Source organism: Psammomys obesus, unplaced genomic scaffold (genome assembly GCF_907164565.1).
Source record: "Psammomys obesus unplaced genomic scaffold, mPsaObe1.curated_primary_1811, whole genome shotgun sequence".
NCBI classification, from domain to species: Eukaryota; Metazoa; Chordata; class Mammalia; order Rodentia; family Muridae; genus Psammomys; species Psammomys obesus.
The window spans coordinates 31,590,120-31,598,352 of record NW_026596034.1 but is presented as its reverse complement, the minus strand read 5'-3'; positions in this window follow the sequence as shown (position 1 = coordinate 31,598,352).

Here is an 8,233-nt window from a genome sequence, read left to right as displayed (position 1 = left end):
TTCCTTCCTTCCTTCCTTCCTTCCTTCCTTCCTTCCTTCCTTCCTTCTTCCCTCCCTCAGTTGTTTTTGTCAGGCATTTTGCTGCAGCAATGATTAAGGCTGTTAGTGTGCACACAGGGACTGGCTATGGTTGTTACTAGTGAAGTGACATGGCTTGCCCAAGGTCACATATCTTGGGAGAACCAACAGTGGGGACCAAGCATCCTTACTCCAGAGCCCTCACTTGCTCCTCAGTACTACTTCCTGCTGCTGCAAGTGTACGCACACAGGTAGGTTTCAATAGACATGTGCAGATGCATGCCCGGAGTTGGTACTTGTTTGTGTGCACATCCCTAGTTATTACTTCACCTTCTGGTCCATTTCAAAACCATAAGAAGAATAAGGAGTCTGTGTTCGATTGGATGAGGATCCTGCTTTTGTCCAAAGAGGCAAGAACTAGCAAAAGAGTGAGTGAGCAGAGCAAAAGCAAGAGAGAGAGGGAAGGAGAGAGCCCATAGATTAAGGAAGGCCAAATTTCACTAGTAAAGATTTGCTTTCTAATAAAACATTTATATGTAAATGTACCCCATTGTTTTTAATCTGGAGCTTTCAGCGCAGTCACCTCCCAGGGAGTATGTTTTATTTATAAGGTAGGCTTCAAGGTTAATACACGTAGGCTATTCAAGTCCATGGCATACTTCAAGGCCCGGTGGCATGTATAGGGTATGACTGTAGCAGCAAAGTGATAGGTATAAATCATACTGTCAGGAGCAACTCAGATGCATCCCAGAGGAGTGACAAGAGACATTTTGTGTTACCAGGCTGTGGGCCGTGTCCCCTGAGATGGGAATCCCCCAGGTTGGAAGTGGGGCTGAAGAGTGGCTTGTTCAATCCTATTAAAGGTGAGAATGCACTCAAGGCAGCTGACAGCCAGGAGAATGTGCTGCTCGCTGACAGTTCAAAGAGGCAAGCAAGTTTTCCCTCCATCGCTGTCATGTTCTCAAGTCCCTGGTGAAGGACAGAGACACCTGGGTGCTTTCCACATTTACTTTTCTGTCAGAAAGCAAACTCTGTGCCCTGGGAGTTGTTTTGTTTTGATTTGTTTTTAACTCTCATTTCGCATAGTTTTATTGTGTTCAGACTGTGAAGTTCAAGGTGTCTGGCAATGCCCTTAACGATATCCATGAAATGATTTCTACCATGTAGCTTTATTCCTCCCACTCATCTCCTTGAGACTTCTTGTTTGAGACAGTTTAAAAGCTTCATGATTTTTGAGAGTCTTTATCTGTATTAAAAGTACACAACCTCATAAGCAATCCAAAAAAGTTTTCAAATGTTTTCTGTGGGTCTGCAGCCATGAAAAGCCTTATTGTTTACCCAGGAAGACACTGGACTCAGGCTGGCGATGTGCCCGATGGAGGCCACTAAGCAAGTGAGGGAAGGGGGAGGGGTGGCTGAGAATCCAGATGCAATGGCAAAGGATACCCAATAAAAAATTTCCACTTTTAACTTGGCAGATCACAGGGCAGCATGAAATGAACTCCCGTTATGGGGGACTCAGTTAAGCAAAGAGAGGCCAAGAGGCAAGATATGAATGCTAGATATAGACAATCTAGTGGCAAAGGATGATTGACTTTCCAAATTCTGAAATAATACTTTTATATAGGGGCAAAGCATCAAGCCTACACAAAGAAGGGATTTCTGAGTGTGTGTGTCTTCAGCTTGTAGATGTACCCAAGTTCCTCCCAGTCTTTTTTCTAATGACCAGCAAGTACTGGTGACAATTGGAAGAGAGTATAATCTTCAATGTTTTGTGGAGTGAGAAGTAATTAAATATACCAAGTACATACATAGAGGCACCCTCACCACAGCATATCTGTGACTTTTGCATTTCAGAATCATATTCTATGACATTGAAAATGCCTTAAAATTCATAGATGCTGGTCTTAGCAAAGTGGATGTTAAGGAGTGTGAAAATGGCTCAGTGGACAAAGGCCACTGAACATGATGACCTGAGTTCAGTCTCCCTGGATGTACATAGTGAGAGAAGAAAATTGACTCTCACAAGTTGTCCTCCTGTGCATGAGAATCTTGGCATATCCTAGCCAATAAATAAGTTAAAATATAATTAAGAAGAAAAGAAAAGTAAAAATCTTATTCCTCCGTCTCTCAAAATATGCCTTTGTTAGGGACCAAAGTTACTTCATAGTAATCAAGTCAAGATAAGATCATCAGGGTGGTTGTTATTCTTTGAAGACCTCTGATCTCATCAAAAGAAGGGCTTTGGAGAGACACCTGCAATGGAAGGTGACACACAAGCAGACCAATGACCATACATGCTGAGGTCAGGCTCATGCAGCTGGATCCTACTGGGGCACCTCAGCTTGTGACCAAGCCCCACCCAAGACATTGGAAGAATCAAGGACGGTCTGGAGAAACTGACACTGCTGACACTTCAGTTGCATCCTGCCACCGAGGGTGTAATATTTTGCTGTAGAAACCCTAGAACACAAAACCAGTGATTGTTGTTAACTATGTCTAAGCACCAGCTAACATTTTTTGGGCAATGGTCTTGTTCAGTTTGATTTTTGAGATAAAGGAGGGTCAGATGATATAGACTTAGGGAAGTTGAGACTTACTGTCCTCTGTTTGCTCTCCTCTTTCATCTCACTGGCATCACATCAATAGGGCCTTTTCCTGGGTTCTCCCAGTAGTAACTAAATAATGATGACCTGCAGCCATGCTTAGAGCCTTAAAACTCCCCATGGCAATTTCTGCTCTACAGCAGGGACCTCAGAATATTCCTATGTTCTTACGCTATAGGTACAGAATAGAAGAAAAGGCATCCAGTTCCCATCAGACATGACATGTGTGAGGAATGAATTCTACATATGAGATGTTGGGCTTTCTCTCCAGTCTAGATAATCTTATACTAATGAGAGTCCATCACAATAGAACAAAAATACCTCAACTATTTAAGTTTGCATGTATGTGAATGCATGTTTGTACATGTGCAGGTGAACACGGGAGGGCAACCTCAGGTCCCTCCCACCGTTTGTTTTGTTGTTTTTGAGAAAGTGTCTTTCACTGGCCTAGAACTCACCTCGTAGGCTAGTATACCTGGGCCAGTGATCCAGGATCTGTCTGTCTCTTTTTTTCCCAGCACTTGAATTAATGTTGTGGGCTTTTCTTTGCTTGTGCCCTGTTTGTCCTGTTTCTAGACTGGGACCCCTTCACTTTTAATTTTTGATGAACCTGAAGTGATTTTAATAGGCATCAAATTACTAAACCCTTTAATGAAGAAATTATGTTCCAAAACTCTAAATAAAAATTCTAATCCTAAATGTGTCATTGGCAGATAGGCCCCTAGAATCTCTAAGACTGACTTAATCCTGACAAAATGATGATGAGATAAGAAACATTTCACTTTGCACAGGTGGAAAGTTAATCTCAGGTAGGTGGTATATATTGCCTAAACTCACACAGTCAGGAGGAGATAAGGTTAAAGATTTGAACCGCAGTCTAAGATATTCGTTTAGAATACAAAGACCCTGAAGCTTGGGATACAGCTCAATTGATAAAAGACCACACAAACATTAAGTTCAGGTACTCAACACAGATCTCCAGAACCCACGTAAAAATCTGGGCACAGCAGCATGTACTGTAGTCGTAGCTCTGTGGGTTAGGAGACATGAGGATGTCACAGGTCAGCCAGCCAAGCTCCAGATTCAGAGAAAGATTATTTTCTCAAAAAATTTGGTGGAGAGCAATCAAAAATGTCACTGAGCGTCAGTCTCTGTCATTTAGCTGTGCAGGCACATGCATGCACTGACACATATGCACAAACACACACACACAAACATTACACACAGCATACAAACATACACACACCTACAGAAAGGGCAGAGGAGAGAAAAAACATACAAGGGTGGAAGGTCCTTGTGGCTCTTCATATCCTTCCTGTGATGGTTGAGATTTAATTCTGGTCACAGATAGCTGCCTTGCATGGCTCCTCTAGCAATGAGCGAAGTCATGAGTTTCTCAAAAGTGAATGGTATTACAATGTTTTCAGTGAGCACTCCATGACACCAGCCATAGAGAGACATTTGTGTGCCTGGAACCCCAAGCATGTGTGCTTATCAACAGGAAATAGAACCACTTGGCCAACTTGGCTGGGATTTACTGAAGGACCAATCCAGTTTACACACGTTCAGCATATAACTAAAACTTCCTCAACCAGTAAATAGACTTTGACAATCCTAAATATGCTTTGATGCCCTGTCCTACATACCATTTCCTTGGCTTGGAGGCTCCTCTCTGACCCTATTCTCTGCATCAGTTCCTATCTCATATATAGGGGTTCAAAGGTAAGTCTGTCCAGGTTGATAGTGGATCCTACTTCTCCATGCTTCCTTGGCTGGCTATCTTCCCAGGAGTGTTCCGTTTCTTCTGTTCCCCAAAGATGAATTGGTCCAATATCACCTGTACTGGCTGGTTCTGCGGGTTAATTTGATACAAGTTAGAGTCATCACACAGGAAGGAGCCTCAGTTGAGGAAATGCCTCCATGAGATCCAGCTGTAGGACATTTTCTCAATTGGTGATGATTGAGGGAGCACCCAGCTCATGGTGGGTGGTGCCATCCCTGGGTTCTATTAGAAGGCAAGCTGAGAAGGCCATATGAAGCAAGCCAGTAAGCAGCATCCCTCCATATCCTCTGTAACAGCTCCTGCCTCCCAGGTTCCAGCCCTGCTTGAGTTCCTGTCCTGATTTCTTCTAATGCTGGACCATGATCTGGAAGCATTAGCTGAATAAACCCTTTTCTCCCCAACTTGCTTTTTTGGTTATGGTGTTTTGCCATAGCAATTAAAACACTAACTAAAATATCGTCCCACAAGAGACCATGGATCAGACATATTTACTAGTTAACACCAGAGTTCTGGTCTCAAGAACAATGGCTGGCATACAGCAGACCCATGCCTTAAGGAAGTGAATCAATTATGAACTGAGAAAAAGTTTGACTGTCCTGTAGTAGGCCAAGGGAATCCCTGTTAGCCTTCTGACTGTTACATAAGAATATCGGTGAGACTTATTTGGGCTGTTTGCCATCAGCCTGTGGTTCTTCCTATCATGGGAAAGCCAGGAGAGCCAAGAGTCTGAGCCCCTGCTGCTGGGAACATGTCCTCTGCCCCATTAAGAGGACCCCCACTCCAGTAATTACAGGGTAAATGACTTGTTAAATCCAGGGCCTTCCCAATGCTTCCTTGGATGCCCAATTGATATTCCTTGGGCGGTTTATCTCACTTTGAGGTAGTACATATTTTATATAGAGAGGAAAGCTCTCCAATTAATAGTAATTGTGATCGAAGTAGTAATGGCCGTCTCCAGCCTCATTCCACACAAGGAGACTGGAAGGCCCATGTTAATTGCCTCAAAGAGCTCTGCCTATCTGCAGCAGTATATAAATAATGAATTAGAGGAAGAGAGAACAGTGCAACTGTTATGATCTTCATGGAGGAGGGATGGATATTTATGGAGTGCTGATGGCTCAAATTCTTCTCTGAGTAATTATTAGTACAAGTGAAATGTCTACGTTTGTAAGGGAATTTTAATTAAAGGGAAGGTGACTCTCATTATGGGGAAGAAATGGTGTTTGGGGATTAACAGCGAGGTCCAAGGGAAACGTGTTGAGTCTGCCTTCCCTTGTTGCCATTTGGGTGACAGCAGGAAGCCAAACTCCTGTGGGTTCAATTTCTTTTGGGTTTTAAATCAGGGGATATAAAGCAGTTATAATCATGATAAACAAGTTCTGACTGGAATCATGGAATATAGATTGAATGTTGAAAATTGATTTAGCTCACGACTGTCCCACAGGGCTGGGCATTTATCTGCCTTTTCCTTTTAAGACTTATGTTTTATTAATGTGTATATATATATATATTTATTATCATATTTTTATTAATGTGTATGTGTGTTTATTAAGTGTGTGTGTGTTTAGTGTGTGTGCAGATGCTCACAAAGGCCACAAGAAGGCATCCTATCCTCTGGAGTAACACTAGGTTGGGAGCCAGCAGATGGGAACAAAGCAGGTCCTCCTGAAGAGCAGGAAATATGCATAGCCTCCGACCTATCTCTCCAGTCCCTTATCTACTTTTTCGAGCTTCAATGATATCACATGTAAGATGGGCAACAGCATTTTCATGTTGACTTTACATTTAGTAAATGAGACCAGCTATGAAGAAAGACAAGGTGCCATTTCTGGAGTGTCATAAATTTATATAATGGCATGGCATCAACTTCTGGTCTGTTGGTGTTTTCTTTTTGGTTTTTTGTTGTTGTTTGTTTTTAGGTTTTTTTTTATTTTAATTTTGGTGTTCACAACTCAGGGTCTAGCACAGCATGGTTCTTAAGGACAAGCCACTCACAAGAAGCAGGGCAATGAGATAATCGTGATGCATGGCCACTCTTCATTTCCACAGGATCACACAACACTTCCTTACGGCAAGTCTTAATTATTTATATGTATTGGGAGGGGGAGGCAGAGCCATTCAGAGAGCTGGGACAAGGCACTTGATCTTTTCTAGAGATCTGTCCGCATCTTCCATGGGATGACATACATTTCATGGGGCCCTGTGCTAATCACCTTCCTTTCTGGACCCATAGCCAAGAAGGCTGAACCAAGAGTTGCAGAACCTGGGGAAGGAATGGGCAGCTAACTGGGCACAGCTGACCAGTGTGGCCCAGACATGATAGGCCAGTTCCCGCTTTCCTTCCAAGAAGATCAATGGATGCCAGATTCATCCAAGGCTTTCCCTTCCAGCCAGAGAGGAAGCTCTCATATCCCAGACGTGCATCCATCAGCCGATGGTTGGGGGTTTCAGTCTGGCCTGCAGGAAACACTGTGTAACCATATCTCCTGGATGTCTCAATTATTCCTGGCTATGGACTATAAAAGTATTCGGACACTTAAAGGTGCATGGTCTTTGGACAGCACAGGCAGAAAAAGAGAAGAGACAATATGTCAGTAAACAGATTTAACCAGCAAATGAATGAATTTATGTTAATCTAACATGTCTGCAGTCATTCAGTGGGTAGCCATGACACTAATATGAAGATGGTTCTATTGTTAAAAATTTGAGTTCTTTGGGATGGGGGTGGGGAACTTTGCAGACTAGAGCAAGGGCTAGCAAACTTTTTCCGAAAGGCTTGAGAGTAATATGTTAGGCTCTGAGGACACGGTGTCCCTGGCACAAGTGTTCAGCTCTGTCCTTGTCACCCCAAACAGCCACAGGACATGTGAGGCAACAGTTATATCTCTGCTCCAGTTAAACCCTGTTTGTGACCATTGAAACTTGAATTCCATCTATGTTTCACAGGTCACAAAACTACCCTTTGTTTGACTTCTTATTTAGAAATGTTGTCACGGTTAGTTCAGGAGTTGTACAGAATGGGCAGTAGCCAGCACTGTGCCTGGTAAGCCATATCTCAGTAATGTCTTTTTGAAGTAGTCAAAATAAGAGAAAAACATGAAAAAAAAAAAGGTAAGAAAAACTGAGGCAGATGCAGATGAGGTTTTCCTCTCTGGCTGAAACTTAAAATATATACCATACTATCTTATTTTTTTATCAATTTGTTTGATTCATTCATTCATTGATTCATTGGTTCGCTCATTCATTCACACTGCTAGGACTAACTGACAAGTGAGGAGAGAGACTCAGCTTGGATGGCCCAATAACAGATATGCTGCAGATAGGTTCTACCTCCTAAGAGGGAAGCACTGTTTCTACTTTAAAGCTGAGGAAGTTGGCACAGCCCTCATAAGCCAACCCCACCAGAGCCCTGGGATCTGAATTGAGATATATAGGCTTTGCTGTTCCAGGTTCCTTAAATACTCAGGTTCTGGGCTCAAAACTTTACATGTCATATCTCGTTTATCATATCTGTGGAGCTGCGAGGCTCACAGTTTAGAAGAAAGGACTGGATCTTTGTAGCTGGCAAATGCCAGGGCCAGGAAGCAGTATTAAGAACTTACCAGCTCCAGAAAGCTATTGTCTGAGGTGAACCAGGTACTGCAGCTTCATAGTTCTGGGAGCTCGAGGCAGAAGGACCATGACTTCAAAGCCTGCTTAGCTACAAGAGTGTGTTTAAGGCTGGCCTGGCAGACTTTATCTCAAACTAAAACATCAAAAGAGGATCAAATGTGTGTGTGTGTGTGAGAGAGAGAGAGAGAGAGAGAGAGAGAGAGAGAGAGAGAGA